Consider the following 14768-nt stretch of genomic DNA (forward strand, 5'->3'; position numbering starts at 1 on the left):
AGGGGCTCGGCCACAGGCATCCCGGAACCCAGAGCAGCTTGTGCTGAATTTGAGATGTTACACAATCTCTTTTCTGAGCGTCAGGCCCCAGGGGAGGAGGGACACGCTCTGGACCTGCTGGAGGCCCTGGAATCTGCTGTTCTCTCTTCACTTCCCCCACGGGTAGGGACCTGCTCCCATTTTACAGAGGAGGAGAACTGAGGCAGCCCAAGGTGACAGCTAGGCAGAGGCCAGGCCTTAGCTCCGAGGGATGCATCAGGGCTCTGTGGCCCCAGAAGATGCCTCCCACCCACACTGTCTGTTCATCTCTGAAATGCAGGGAGGGGAAGGGACATCTCTCTCTTGGGCACTGGGGCCGGAGCCCTGGGGGCCAGAGTTTGGGGTATCCAAAGCTCTTCCATCTTAGGGGGCCTCCGTAAGGAAAGCCACGGGAGGGTCCTGGGGGCTTCTGCCTCTTCGGCTCCCGACCACGCCTCTGCATGAGCCCGCCTGCCTCAGCCCACCTGAACCCCGCTACTGTCTGCTGAGCCGAGTGGAAGTCAAAACCTATTAGGCCTCGCTAGAGACCCTTCTCCCCTTCCTTCTCTGGAAAAGAAGATCTCGATAGCCACAGGGCCAGAAAGAAGACCTGGGTGATGGAGGATGGGGAAAGGGAGCATGGGGTCCTGGAGAGTGGGCCTCTTGGGAGGCCTAGCCTGGTCCTCCTGCCCCCTTGGTGAGGGGCATCGAGGCCTCACTCAGCTGCCCTGGGCCCATCACACCCCGTCTCCGTCATCCCCCAGCATCACACAGGACAGGGGTGCAGAGTACTGAGCCCCAGCTGCCCCCGGTCCCTCTCACCCCTGGGGCACCCCGTCCTCACACTTGGGATGGGGCATGCAAGCCCCGGACCAGACGCCAAAGGGCCAAGACAGTAGAGGCCAGAAGTCCCAAGACCCCAGGCGCTTGGGGGAGGTGGCCTCCCGGGGCCGTTTCAGCCGGGAGACAGCACCTCCGTCTCTCACACTTGTCCACAACGTCGGCCACGTGCCTGATCCTAAGAGCCAGAGTCTGTGGCCAGCCGGGCCATCCCGGGTTCAAATCTCAGCTCTAATCTCCACCGCCCAGGCATGGATGCTGTCTCGGCACTTCTCTGAGTGGAGGGGGGGACCCTGACCCCAGCTTTTCTGCCCGCTGAAGGCTCTTGGGAGGGTCAGGAGAGGACAGCACCCCAGGCCTGGGGCGAGGGGAGCTGGGCCGGCCGGGGCCAGCAGCCTGGCAGGTTCCCAGGCAGCGCTGGCGGGTCTGCTGGGCGCCAGGCTGACAGCTGCCGGCCACCTCCTGGGAGAAGGCCAGCCCCGGTTGGTGGCTGGCCCCACAAGGCTCCTGCCATGGGCACTAATTAGCTTATCAGCCTCCCAGAGGAGGGGAAGGCGAGGGGCACTGCCCGCTGCCGATGGGCTCAGCCTCAGACCACGGAGGACACGAGGAGGCATCCACCCTGGTCCAGAGAGCTGGCCGCTGGGGTGGGCAGCCCCGGAGGCGGGCAGCTGCTCAGCTTGCCCAGACCCTGCAGGACTGCGGGTGGGCTCCCTGGCGCCTCCCCACAGCGGGGCCCCCCGGGCTCCAGCGGGCCGGGGGGAATGTGCCTGGGCTCCTGACACACGACAGGGATGGGGACCCACTCCTTGCCCCTGCCCCACCTCAATATCCGTAGCTTCGTGTGCATTTTGTCATGCAATCTGCAGTGATCCTCAGCTCAGCTGTGTAGATGCAGAGATCACAGCTCAGAGAAGTGGGGTGATTGCCTGAAGCCATGGAGCACGACGACAGAAGGGCCCAGATTACAGTTTTTTATCTATCTGATCAGCCCATGCCCCCGACAAGGCCTACAGCATCTGAACCGCTGGGCTCTGAGAGGTCAGTCTGAAAGGGGCCCTCAAGGATGGTGTACGGCCCCTCCCCAGGCCCTTAGCTGAGCTCTCTGGTCTGGGCCGGGCACAGCGGAGGACCCGCTGGAGCAGGACGGGTGGGCAGAGGTCCCTTGACGGGAGGATCCTCGCCAGCATCCCAGGCACACCCACCCTGACATGGGAAAGCGCGGGCACACTCAGCCCTCCTCCTTCAAAAAACCTCTCAGACATCCTGGGACACCGACGACCTCTGACAGAAATCCCTCCTGTTGCCGTGACGCCATTACCACCTCTGCAACACAGGCAGCTCATTCCCTGCACGCCCTCTCCCCGACCGCTCCGCGTGCCGGAGACCGCTGTCTGCCTCTTCACTGAGCTTCAGAAACTTGGGAATATCTGGGTCACAGAGCCAGGCCCCCCTTCCTGGGCCCAGGCCTGGGGAATCTGGGTCAAGGACACCTGCTCCACCCCAGCCCCCAGGTCCAGAGCCAGAGAAGGAGCTGGAGCCGCGGCCCCTCCCTCCCTGAGTGGAGACAAGGGTGTAGGGGGCGCTGGGCCCCTCAGAGCAGAGCTCCCAGAGAGAGGCTGTCTCTGCCCCGTGAGACCAGGGCCTCCAGGACACGACCACACCTGCCCCATTGGACCACAGCCCCTAGGACAGAGCTGTGCCCCCCGCATGTGCTCTCGGAAAGGTCCAGCACTGCCCACCCCCCTGTAGGCCACCAGTTCCTCACCGTGGGCTCCTCCTACCCTGCTCCTGCCAGACCCCGTGTCACCAAACCCAAAGGACAATTTCCTTTACTTCAGACAGAGCCAGCAACCTCTAAACACAGCCTCCGCCGTGCGTCCTGACCCTGCGCTGAGACCTGAGTTTCCCCTAGCTACCCCCAGCCCCCGGCGCCTTGGGGTCAGTCCTGAATACACCCTGCCTCTTCCCCCCACCCCCGTGCCAGCCTCACCCGCCAATCTTGCTCCCTGGGCAGCTGGCCTCCCGTTCCCGCCTCCCCACCCACTCCCGCCCACCCCAAGTGGTCCTTGAGAACGTGTCCCCCAGTGGCTATCTGCGGCCTGCATGCCTGTCAGCTGGGCCTGGCCTGGCCAGCTCATCCCCCACACCCGTAGCCACGGGCTGTGCCCCGGCTCTCACAGCAAAGCCATCCTGACCCGCGACCTCTGCCTGCGGCTGGAGGGTCCTCCTGCCCTGTGATGGCCTGATGCTCACGCTTGTGTCCTGCTCTGAGAGGGCAAGAGGGGGGCCCGGCTGGTGCTCCCCACTGCCCACACCCTGGTGGGAACGGAGCACCCGGCCGGGACTTGCTGTGGGTGGGCAAGCGAGGCCCTGCTGCCTGGTGGTGACCCACAGGCCCCCGCCCCTGCGGCTTACACCTGCAGACCCAGGGGTGTCTGGCCTGCCTTGCAGACGCGAGAGTCACTGCTGCTCCCCGCCCTGCGGCCACCGCCCAGCGGGACCCCCCTCACCACCAGCTTCCGCCCTGCCCTCCGCCGCCTATCTGTCCCCCGCCATCATTTGAAATGTGCCAGGACACGCTGTCCTCTGCTCAAGACCTCCCCCAGCTCCCTCCTCACTCAGGGGCCCACAGCCCTGGGGACTGCCCCCCTCCCCAGCACTCCCCTCCAGCCACACTCAGACCGTGAACCGCAGCGCCCTGCAACCCCGCCTGGGGCAGCCACCTCACTCAGCACCCGGGCAGGAGCCTCACCTTATCCTGGTGCCCAGGTCAGGTGGCTCAGAGAAGGCAGCCTGGGGAGTTAGCTGGGCCCCACCCAGCTCAGGAAGCCCCACCAGGGACCTCCCCCGGGGCCCAGGGTAGATGGGAGGAGGCTCAGCCTGTGGGAACCCCCGGCTGGCTCCCTGCGGGGAGGGAGGGAGCATCGGGGGCCAAGGTCTGCTCCCCTCCTGGGCAAATTCCCTCCAGGCCACTCAGAGCTGCGGCCCCCTCTGTTGAAGTGGCACCAGCCCCCCGGTGATGTCCAGGGACCTCAGGCACACCGTGCCCAGCCCGGGGCCCCGCATGCTTATGGCACATCAGGGACGGCCGTGGAGAGCCCGGCCTGCCCACGGAGCCAGGGCCTTCACTGCGCTCAGGATGCCTCCCACCAGCCCACAGAGCAGGCGCTATTATGGGACTGTGCCTTGGGGTCCCCTGGGGTTTGATGGGCTAATTCACACTGGAGTGTGAGTGACTCATAGGTGTCCTCCCACACAGCAGAAAGAAGCCAGAGTGGGCACAGATCACCCTGGTGAGGGAACAGGGAGTGGGCACGGTGTCTCTGCAGGCAGGGGCTCCCTCAGCCTGGCCTTTGTGCTCCCCAGACCACCCATTCCAGGCACAACCCCTGCGGGATCGTATGGGACACATCCAGAGTGCCTACCTCCCACCTCCCACTATTGACTGTTGACCCCCTGTTGACCACTGATCCACAGATCAAGGCTTCTGCTGAGCCGCCTCGTCCAGGGAGCCTGCTGGGATACGCAGTGAGTTCCTAAGCGTTGCACCTGGCTCCTGCACCAGGTGCCACCCTGGTGCTGCTTTTCTGGGTCCTACCTCAGCCAGGGGCTGGAGCTCATAGTAATCGCCAGGCCCTCCCCACCCCCAGCCTGGCAGGCCCACTTGCATGTACCAGCCCAGAGGAGCCACCGGCGGCTCAACACAGGCGCCCCTCCTGCCTCCAGGTCTGGGTCCTGGCCAGTCCCTCTGACCACACACTCGTCTGTCCCCCGACTCAGCCTCATCTTTTGGGGCTCCCCCGAGGCACTGCCGTCTCCAGGAGGCCTCCTCAAGCTCGAGTTCCGTGCCCAGCCCCCGTCTCCCTGTCTGGCTGCTGAGAACCCACAGGGCAGACCCACGTCAGTTCCATCTCATCTTGGTTCAGAGTCTGGGGACCCCGGGGGATGGATACATGTCAGGGCAGAGCGTACCCGTCCAGCCTGCACCCCTGCTCACGGGCTGCTCTCGCAGCGCTGACAGCGTCTCGGGCTCCCTCAGCATTCATCAGGCAGTGACCGGGGCCTCCGGGGCATCTCACGTTCCCCACAAAGCTGCGATGGCCATCTCCTGGCTCTCAGCTGGCGCCGCTCCCTCTGAGTCGGGGCCCCAGGCCGCAGGCCCGCCCCAGGCTGGGAAACTGGCTGTCCTCAGGACCTGGTGGTTCTTCACTGACTGACCCACCCTCGTGGGCAAGGCCACCAGGGCCCCAGGTGAGTCTGGGACCCGGAACTCCCCAGCCCTGCCAGGAAGTCCTCTGGCTTGGGAAGGCTGGGGTCCTGCCAGCCTCAGCCCACCTGCTGACCCTTGCCAGCTCAGCGTCCATGAAGCCTACCTGAGCCTCTGCCGCCCACTCAGACCTCCGCCTCCTGCACCGCAGGCCTAGCTCTGTCCAGCCTGTCAGCTCCCCCCGCCAGCCAACGGGCTGTGCCTTCACGCCTCACCCTCACGCTCCAGGCTGGCTGGTCACTCGCTTTCAGGACGCGAGTCCCTCGCCGGCCTGCTCAGGCCCTCTGCTGGGCATGGGCACCTCCACGGCCACTTCCTCAGCTCCAGGAGATACCAGAGCTCACAGCCTCAGCCAGCCCAGCTCCTCCAGGACACCCTCTCCTCGGCCCGTGCACCCAGTCCTCTCATCTCCCCGGGCTGGTGTCTGACCCTGTGTGCTGCAGTCGGCCTCGAAAACTGTGCCATGGGCAAGTCCTAGTTCCTGGGAGGGGCTTCAAATCTCCCAAAGAGCTGAGACCACCATAACTGTCACCACGACCTCCACCCCCACGGCTCCCACGGAAGCCGCCGCCACCAGCAGCAACGTCACCACCATCAGCAGCAGCACAGTCGTTACCTCCGCCACTGTCAGCACCGCCACACCACCACCAACACCAGCGTTCCATTGTTAACAGCACCACCAGCACCAGGAATGACATGGGCATATCACCGTATCACATCATTGGACCACCTTCACCACGACGTCATCGCCATCTGTTGTTCAGTCGCTCAGTCGTGTCCGACTCTTTGAGACCCCATGGACTGCAGCACTCCAGGCTTCTCTGACCTTCACTATGTCCCGGAGCTTGCTCAAACTCATGTCCATTGAGTCAGTGGTGCCATCCAACCATCTCATCCTCTGCCATTCCCTTCTCCTCCCGCCTTCAATCTTTCTCAGTGTCAGGGTCTTTTCCAGTGAGTCAGCTCTTCAAATTAGGTGGCCAAAGTATTGGAGCTTCAGCATCAGTCCTTCCAATGAATATTCAGGACTGATTTCCTTTAGGAATGACTAGTTTGATCTCCTTGCAGTCCAAGGGACTCTCAAGAGTCTTCTCCAGCACCACAGTTTGAAAGCGTCAATTCTTTGGCACTCAGCCTTTTTTATGGTCCCACTCTCACATCCATACGTGACTACTGGAAAAACCATAGCTTTGGCTATGGACCTTTGTCGGCAAAGTGATGTCTCTGCTTTTTATGCTGTCTAGGTTTGTCATAGCTTTCCTTCCAAGGAACAAACGTCTTTTAATTTCATGGCTGCAATCACCGTCCGCACTGATTTTGGAGCCCAAGAAAATGAAATCTGACACTGTTTCCCCATCTGTGTGCCATGAAGTGACAGGACCAGATGCCATGATCTTAGTTTTTTGAATGTTGAGTTTAAAACCACCTTTTTCACTGTTCTCTTTCATCTTCATCAAGAGACTCTTGAGTTCCTCTTCACTTGCTACCATTAAAGTGGTATCATTTGCATATCTGAGGTTGTTGCTATACCTCCCAGCAATCTTGATTCCAGCTTGTGATTCATCCAGCCTGGCATTTCTTATGATGTTTCCTGCATGTAAGTTAAATAATCAGAGTGACAGTATACAGTCTTGACATACTCTTTTCCCAATTTTGAACCAGCCCATGTTGCATGTCCAGTTCTAACTGGTGCTTCTTGACCTGCATACAGGTTTCTCAGGAGGCAGGTAAGGTGGTCTGTATTCCCATCTCTTTAAGAACTTTCCATAGTTTGTTGTGATCTACCCAGTCAAAGGCTTTAGTGTAGTTAACGAAGCAGAAGTAGATTTTTTTTTGGAATTCCCTTGCTTTTTCTATGATTCAGTGTATGTTGGCAATTTGATCTCTGGTTCCTCTGCCTTTTCTAAATTCAGCTTATATATCTGGAAGTTCTCGGTCCATGTACTATTGAAACCTAACTTGAAGGATTTTGAGCATGATCTTGCTGCCATGTGAAATGAGTGCAGTTGTATAGGGTAATTTGAACATTCTTTGGCATTGCCTTTATTAGGGATTGGAATGAAAACTGACCTTTTCCAGTCATGTGGCCACTGCTGAGTTTTCCAAATTTGCTGGCATATTGAGTACAGCACTTTCACAGCATCACCTTTTAAGATTTGAAATAGCTCAGCAGGAATTCCATCACCTCCACTAGCTTTGTTCGTACTGATGCTTCCTACGGCCCACTTGACTTCACACTCCAGATGTCTGGCTCTAGGTGAGTGACCCCACCATCGTGCTTAACTGGGTCATTAAAAGCATCACCATTGCCGCCCCAATACCATCCTCAACACCACTGCCGTTTCCACCGCATCACCAGCAGCAGCAGCACCGTGCAATCAGCAGCAGCATCCTCGTTACCACCACCTTCACTGTCACCCCCACCGCCAACACCGTCGCCGTTACCACCACTGGCAGCGGCCCTCACTGCCACCGTGGTCATCACCACTGCCCATCACGCCATCAGCAGCAACAGCGCCGTTGCACCGACATTATCACCGCCGCCGCCGCCGCCACCGACGCATCGCTGCCATAGCTGCCACTCTTGCCACAGTCACCTGGTCACCGAGCTCACCAGGCCACCTCCGCTGTCAGCAGTGCCCCGTGGCTGCCATCACTGCCGAGCCAGCCCTGTGTCTGTGGACTGACACTAGCTGGGAACCCCCATCACCAACACTCAACCCTCCACGTCCAGGGCCCTGTGTAGGCAGAAACCGTCTTGCAGGAGGCCTCATCACCCACCATGACCGTCAATCACGATGGGCTGAACCCAGGCAACCTCACCATCAGCATCATCTGATCCTCCACACCACTGACCACACCCCACCCTCCAAGGTGAACCTCAAGGTCATTCCATCAGGGGCATTTCCAGGCCAGGAAAGGATAATGGTCACCGTGGTCACTCCACCCTTCCTGCTAACATGGAAGCTTTCCTGTCTCCTGCACCTCTTGCCATCTGCATCCTGAGTTGGTTCTTTGCAGAGAAGAGGACCTCAGACCCTCTCAATACCACCAGCAAGCCACCGGGCAGCCTGGAGAGCTGGGGTTTTGATGAAGACTTTTCTGCCTCAGAAAACTAGCAACTGCACATCCCAAGCATGGGGAAGCAAGTGGCACAAGGGAGGAGAGTCACCTCACACCCTCCAGGCCCATCCCGGTACACGGACCCCCAGTCCCCCAGCCCCTGGTAGCTGTCTCTGTTGCCCCAGGCAGCCCCTCTTGGAGCCCCCAGATCTCAGTGGAGGAGGGAGGTGAGCGCCCTCCCCACTTGCGGGCACTGCCCCATGTGCTCAGGGCCCAGCACTGACCTCCCTGATGCCCCCTCCTCCATGAGGGCAGGGAGGGACAGGCTCTTCCTTGTCCCCTCATCCCCAGATCAGTGCGGGTGCAAGAGCCAGGGCGGGGGGAAGATTCAAGTGGCCCCTCCCAGCCCCCCTGACCACAGGCCACTTGACCAGGGACAGAACATGTGGTTGGTCCACTTGCCCCTCCCCACCTCTGGCAGCTTCGTGAGCACCTTGACATCCTCCCAAACCGAGCCATCCAGTGCTGCCCCCACCCGCATCCAGCAGATCCCGGGAGCTCAGGACAGCCACACTGTGCCTCCCCTGACGTGCCAGCCCCGACCCCTCCTCCATGACCACCACCGACTCGGGCATCCAGACTCACGGAGCCACAGAAGTGGGGAGGTGCAGGAAGGGAACAGCTGGACTTGACACAGTAGACCCACAGGCCCTGACTCCACCCAGGAAAGCGCCCACCCGCCTTCAGCACTCGAATGCATGTCCATGTGTCTGTGATGCTCCCTCTCCTGGCAGAGCCCCACCCCTGCCCCAGTGTTCCTTCCAGCGGGAAGTGAAAGCAAGCGGGTGGGGGGACACTGGATGGGGACACCCAGGCCCTGTATGAGGAGAGGGCTCACACTCTGCTGGGGGGCTCACACTATGATGGGGGGCTCACACTCTGCTGGGGGGCTCATACTATGCTGGGGGTTTCACACTCTGCTGGGAGTTTCACACTGCTGGGGGCTCACACTCTGCTAGGGGAGCTCACACTCTGCTGGGGGCTCACACTCTGCTAGGGGAGCTCACATCCTGCTAGGGGGCTCACACTCTGATGGAGGTTCACACTCTGATGGAGGGTTCACACTCTGCTGGGGGCTCACGCTCTGATGGGGGTTCACACTCTGATGGAGGGTTCACACTCTGCTGGGGGGCTCACACTCTGCTAAGGGAAGTCACATCCTGCTGGGGGCTCACACTCTGATGGGGGTTCACACTCTTCTGGGGGCTCACACTCTGATGGGGGTTCACACTCTGCTGGGGGGCTCACACTCTGCTAAGGAAAGTCACATCCTGCTGGGGGCTCACACTCTGGAGGGTTCACACTCTGCTGGGGGCTCACACTCTGATGGGGGTTCACACTCTGCTGGGGGGCTCACACTCTGTTAAGGGAAGTCACATCCTGCTGGGGGCTCACACTCTGATGGAGGGTTCACACTCTGCTGGGGGCTCACACTCTGATGGGGGTTCACACTCTGCTAGGGGCTCACTCTGATTGGGGGGGCTCACATTCTGCTGGGGGCTTACACTCTGATTCGGGGGCTCACACTCTTCTGAAGGACTCACAATCTGCTGGACGGGCTCACACTCTGGGGGCTCACACTCTAATGGGGGGCTCACACTCTGATGGGGGGTTCACACTTTGCTGGGGGGGCTCACATTCTGATTGGGGGGCTCACACTCTGATCAGGAGGCTCACACTCTCATACGGGGGCACATGCATATACACAGAATTTTGGCAAATGGGAGTCAGAGCTGAGAAGCAGGGGACCTGGGGGGCATGTAGGAAAACAGGAAGAGAGGCCTCCAGAAGCAGGTGGCTTTGAGGCCAGAGAAGAGGCACAAGGACCAGGGACAAAGGCGCCAGGCGTTCTAGCTGGCGCCAAGGAGGGGAGTGGAGAGGGGCCCGTGGGGCGGAGGACTGTGGCTTGGGAGCCGGGCTGCCTGCCAGGGTGGGGGACTCACTGGCCCAGGTTCTGAGCACAGCTGCTGTCCCTGGGCCGTGACCCATGCTGTCTGTCCCCTCCAGGTCCCAAACCCAGCCGAGACGGGCAGGCCCGGACTCAGATGCCCCTCGAGGAGGGCAGGCTCAGAGCGGGCCTCTGCCAGGCCCCCCACTCCACAAGTACACAGTCCGGGGAGGCTCAGAGAATGGAGGGGGCGCTGGGGAAGGGGCTGGGGCTGAGTCCAGAGCAGGGGCTGGGGGTGGGTGGTCTTGCCGCTGAGAGCAGCCCTGCACCCCTCCCCCGGCCCTAGCTCCCCACCCAGGTGGGGGCGCAGAGCATGACCCCACCTCCCACCCACGCTCATGAAGGGCCACCAAAAGGCCTCTGTATCCAGCTGTCTCCCCCTCCCCCGCCTGCCCCCCTCGCCCGCCTTCTCTGCCCCCATCAGGAACCAGACGGCGTGGGAGAAATCGGGCTGGGAACCGGCCGCTGACAGCGACCTGGGGACCCTGCCAAGTCTCCCTTCCGCTTGCCCCCCTCGGCCTGCCCCCTCACGGCCCTCTCCAAGGAAACCAAGGACTTTGGTGGGGGAGGGGCAATGCTCTTAAAGGGACCAGGACACGCACTTGGGCAAGGACCCCAGGGAGGGGCCCGGGCCTGGGTCATGAGCGTCCCCCAGGATAGCTGCACCTGCAGGGGGTGGGGAGAGAGCCCGGACTGGCACACCTACAGGGCACCCGAGGCTTGTCGAACAGAACTCTGGGCCCGGTCCTCAGCCCGACTGAGAAAGCTGTGTGAGTGAATGCTGGAAGGTGTCTGGCGGGCAGTCAGGCTTTGGAGAAGACCCTACAGACTGGGGGAGCACCCCGCCCTCCACCAGCCTGTCCCAGCGTCTGCTCTCCCAGCTCAAGTTCCAGAGTGTAGGGGTGCCAAGCGCCCACTAGTTAGGGAAACCCCCAACCTGACTCAATAGCAGCCCGCTGCAGGACTTCTCAGAGCCTTTACAGCTGACTCGAGTGTGGACCCAGGAGCACAAGATGTGGTGGGCATGAAACCCTGGAGCCCGCGTGGGCCTGGTATAGGGCACAGCACCTTCCGAAATGGGGGCACAGCACCCAGGCCTGTCCTGTCCTGACGTCCCCACGCTGGGGCTCAGCCAGAGCAGGTGACTTCCGAGGGCCTGCCCGCTCTGACTTCTCTGCTCTGTGTAATTCTCAGTTGTTAATTTTTAAAAAGGAAACCGCAAAACATTTGCAGCTTCTGAGAAAGACACAGGGAGCTGTCCTTTCAGAACCACAGACATGAACTCCGGGCGGTGCTTTTGGCCTTCGTCAACCCGGCCACCACCAGCCCATCCTTCCAGACTCCCCTCCCCCGCCACCTAAACATCTGAGAATTCTGAGAAGACTCCCTTTCCCTCCCTAGCAGCCCTGCCCCCTAGGCCCTCACTGCCACTGGCCAGGCTGGCATAAGGGTGTGGGGGTGTAGGGGGGCGGCCGTGAGCCTCGCTGTGAGCAGTCGCCCCAAGTGTAGACGCTGAGCCTGTGTGTGCAAGAGTGCGTGTGTGACTGGGGGCGAGGCAGGTGGAGGGTCTGCACTGTGGGTGGGAAGCCTGACTCAGACTTTCCGAGAAGAGTGTGTCACATGCTTGACGGGTGTGTGTGTCTGCAAGAGGAGGCGGCCCTCCACACACATGACACGTGCACAGTTGCATGTTACATGTGAGCACGCGCAAGTGACGCCGGGTGAGACGCTGCTCAGTGTGTGCCCGGGGCCAGGAGTCAGAGCGTGCCAGGGCTGGGCTCAGTGTGTGCCCAGGGCCAGGAGTCAGAGCGTGCCAGGGCCGGGCTCAGTCTGGCTTGGGGTCTAAGCTCCTGCAGTGACCAGAGCCAAGACAGTCATGGGTCAGAAGCTCACTGCTTCTCAGCTGAAGGTCGCTAGCTGCTCTCAATTCCCACCGACCCCTCCCCCCCACCCACATACACACAATTCTGCAGACATGAGACCCTTTCTCATCCAAACACAGGCCCATGCCAACAGAGACCTGATCCGTGGGCACACCGGTGGAAGCAACCTGGGGCCCTGGCCCTGGTCCCTGCTTCGGGTCACCTGGGAAACCATTGGCTCTTCTGAGCCCTTTTACGTGAGAGATGGCCTCACCTGGCCACAGAGGGAGGTGCTTCCAGCACAAACCATGGGCGGGGAGAGCCAGCTGCCTCCCTCCTGCCCCGTGCCCCCACCCCATGACTTCTGGGCCCCGGGCTGTCCAGTTCTGGGGCAGAAGCTTCGGTCCCTACCCTGAGCTGAAGCACCAACCTTCCAGAGCCTTAGCTTCTCCAGAAGTAACAGGCAGGGCTCCCAGGGCCACCCCGGGACTGAGCAGGGAGCTGGTGGGTGCATGCGTTCTGGGGCACCTCCAACGCGGCCCAGCTGTTGGCACCTTCCCCCTGCCCACAGGGCCCTGGGCCCAGGCACAGAGGCCTTAACAGTTCCACCTGTCCAGGGGGTACCGGAGAGGGCAAAGGAAGCCTGGGGTGTGGGCAGGCCTCCGGTTAGTGGAGGCCACAGCCAGACGTGAGTGTCCCATGGGCCTGGCCACTGTCCACCCCCTACCCCCGCTCTGCTCCCACACACAAGCAGGCAGACTCCGGCCACGGGGACACTCCCAGGGGGCGGGATCTGCCCCGACCGTGCCCCGGGGACAGTGAACCCGACACTCATTGGGCTGGCCAGGCCTCTCACAACCTGCTGCCCCTGGAGAGCAAAGGGGAAGGATGGGTCCACCTTTCTGGAAAGCAATTTACTACCAAGGCCTTGAAGTTGTCCAGGGATTTGATGCCAAAAAAACAATCATAAATGTGAGCAGAGCTATCCAAGGGCAGGGCTGCTGGGTGAACCAGCCACCTCAGGGGCTCCGGGCCACCTTTGAACAGCCCAGTGGGAGGGTTTCTGGACTGTGGGGAGGGGCTTGTGCTGACGTCAGGGGCCAGACGGAGTGGACAGCAGTCACATGATGGCCACAGGGGCCAGCCTGGGAGGACGCGAGCCCTCGTTCTTGCCTTTTCTTTTTTCACCCTTTTCTGTCAGTCCATTTTGTGCAAAGTTTATGCTACTCGCGAAACTCAGAGAAAAACAGTCTCCAGCACAAAGCCAGAGGGCTGGTTTCCTGGGGTCACAGGGTCCACCCCGGTGCTTCCCCGACCCTGTCTTCAAACCCCAGAGCAGGCAAGGGCAGTGAAGTCCACGCACGGGCCTGCACTCTCTCACCACGGGGCCTTTGCACTGTCTGTTCCTTCTGCCAAAATGCTTGTCCCCAATCACCCACGTGCGGTGCTGAGCAGGCGTCTCTCAAACACCACCCCAGAGAGGCTTCTGTGAACCTGCTCTCGGGCTCCTCACCCCACCTGCCACCAGATCCACTGCTTCCACTTCTTGGCATGTGGCGTGACTGGACAGTTTCACAGGGATCTAGATGTTCCTACTTTCCTGTCCTTCCTCACAGGGGACAGGAGGAGGCTGAGCACCAGCACCTCGTAGAGCATGCTCTGTCAGTGGTCAGGAATCACCGAGGAGGGACGGGTGGGAGGGTGGGAGGATGGACAGATGGGGTGGATGGAAGAGTGGATGGGTGGATGGGAGGATGGGTGGGTGGGAGGATGGATGGATGGGAGGATGGATGGACAGATCAGTGGGTGGACAGATGGATGGATGGATGGGGTGGGTGGAAGAGTGGATGGGAGGATGGGAGGACAGGTGGGTGGAGGATGGATGGATGGGTGGGTAGATAGACAGATGGGTGGATGGATGGATGAGAGGATGGATGGACAGATGGATGGATGGACAGATGGATGGATGGGAGGATGGATGGACAGATGGGTGGGTGAAGGATGGATGGATGGGAGGATGGAAGGACAGATGGATGGATGGATAGGATGGGAGGACGGGTGGGTGGAGGATGGATGGATGGGTGGGTGGGTGGACAGATGGATGGAAGGATGGATGGATGGATGGATGGATGGGAGGATGGATGGACAGATGGGTGGGCGGAGGATGGATCGATGGGAGGATGGATGGACAGATGGATGGATGGATAGGATGGGTGGGTGGAGAATTTTGATGGACGCATAGTAATCACATCCCTCCCCAACAACTTCCACAGGTCCACAGCCCCTACAAACTGCCCCTTGTAGCCTCCCTCCCACCCCACACCCCTGCCCCTATGGCTGCCCACTCTTACTGGCCATGCCTCACATTCTTCCTGTACCTTCCAAACTCCACACTTTTGCTTAAACTGCTTCTGCCCGAGACCCCCCTCCATCCTCTGCCAGGAGAACGTGTCCTCCTCACGGGTCGGCCACTCTGGGAGCCTCCCCTGACCTCACAGGACACACCTCCATCACTGCACTGCCCACGGCATGAGGGACGTACCCCATGGCCCTGGGGCTGGCCTGGGGACTGGCAGTGCCAGGGCTGCGGGAGGCAGGTGGTGACTATGGCATGCCGCTCTCTGACCGCCCCTCCCCAGTGGGCACCAGACGCCTTGGGGGAAGGCCGGGTCCCCCCCTCCCCAGTGGGCACCAGACGCCTTGGGGG

The 14768-nt window shown here is 61.0% G+C and overlaps 1 protein-coding gene across 3 annotated transcripts in view; it reads right to left on the reverse strand.

Moving 5' to 3' along the window:
* The window catches only part of ADGRB1 (adhesion G protein-coupled receptor B1), a 64414-nt gene that overhangs the window by 28547 nt on the left and 21099 nt on the right, over positions 1–14768 (reverse strand). The window lies entirely within an intron of this gene.

The sequence above is a fragment of the Bubalus kerabau genome, chromosome 14 (assembly GCF_029407905.1).
Source record: "Bubalus kerabau isolate K-KA32 ecotype Philippines breed swamp buffalo chromosome 14, PCC_UOA_SB_1v2, whole genome shotgun sequence".
In the NCBI taxonomy this organism is placed as follows: Eukaryota; Metazoa; Chordata; class Mammalia; order Artiodactyla; family Bovidae; genus Bubalus; species Bubalus kerabau.